Below are 1258 nucleotides of genomic sequence, written 5' to 3'. Positions count from 1 at the left end.
CCTGTCATGGTCCCTTCTGGCAATCCCCCAACTTACCATTTGCCTCAAGATTTGGGCCTCGATCAACTCGTTTAGATTCCAATCATTCACCGGTACCACTAACTACGCGCACCTGCTTCCCATCAAATGGCAGGAGAAAAACCCCGTGACCACAGTAAGAAGCCGCCAGTTCGTTGGTCGACTCTTGTGAGAGTAAACCTTGTTTCCGATTCCTGAGAACTGTTAGTTCTAAGCTTCGCATCGTCTCCTGGATATCAGCTCCCCGTTCGCAGAGGTGCTCCGCCTAACGACTCTGACTCAGCATCTGTGTCCGGCACTTGGGCTCGTCCCCAGCCACGCCCTTGCAACAGAACGAACTGGCCGACATGAACCCAGCGGACACGAATCCTCTGCAACAAGCCCTCGCCAGCCAGGGCTCCCTATCGGGCTTGCACGATCGGCTCCTCCGGGAAGTCATGGTAAACCTCCGTTGCCTGTCAGTAGAAGTAAGAAAGGTCAGTGAACAGGTCGACCGAGTATCCACCCATCTTATCCCGTCGACTCCGGGAACTCCGTCTGACCAGCCCAGACAGCCTGTGGTGGCGACGCCCAAGGCATCAACAACACGTCTGCCAAGGGAGCCGCGCGTCCCTGAACCAGAACCCTACGCCGGAGATCTGGGGAAGTATCGGGCTTTTCTGCTACAATGCTCGCCGGTGTTCGAGCAGCAGCTATCCACGCACGCCACGGACAGATCTAAAATAGCTTACATTGTGGGGTTGTTATGAGGAAATGCCTTAGCGTGGGCACCACGATTTGGAATAATCAGCAAGAGACCTGCTCTTCCTTCTCTACCTTCATCTCAGAAATAAGGAAGATTTTTGACCATCCAGTCTGCGGTAAAGATGCCACTAAGCGGCTACTCACCCTCCATCAAGGCCCACGTAGTGTTGCAGAATACTCCGTGGAGTTCCAGACGCTAGTGGCCGACTCGGGCTGGAATGATGAAGCACTCCAGGAGGTATTCCGGCAAGGCCTCTGTGACAAGGTAAAGGACGAGTTGCCGGCTAGGGATGACACTAACAGCCTGGATTCATTGATCTCCCTAGCCACCAGGCTGGACAACCGACTCCGAAAACGACAGAGGGAGAGAACTGATCGTCCTTTGGCCACACCACGACATGCTTTACCATCTACTCCCAGCCCTAACCTCTCTCCTCCTCCCACTCCTAGAATAGTATCCGGCCGGGCCGTTTCCACCACCCCGGGAGAGGAACCA

Source organism: Mobula hypostoma, chromosome 5 (genome assembly GCF_963921235.1).
Source record: "Mobula hypostoma chromosome 5, sMobHyp1.1, whole genome shotgun sequence".
NCBI lineage: Eukaryota > Metazoa > Chordata > Chondrichthyes > Myliobatiformes > Myliobatidae > Mobula > Mobula hypostoma.
Note: the sequence above shows the minus strand (reverse complement) of the source record.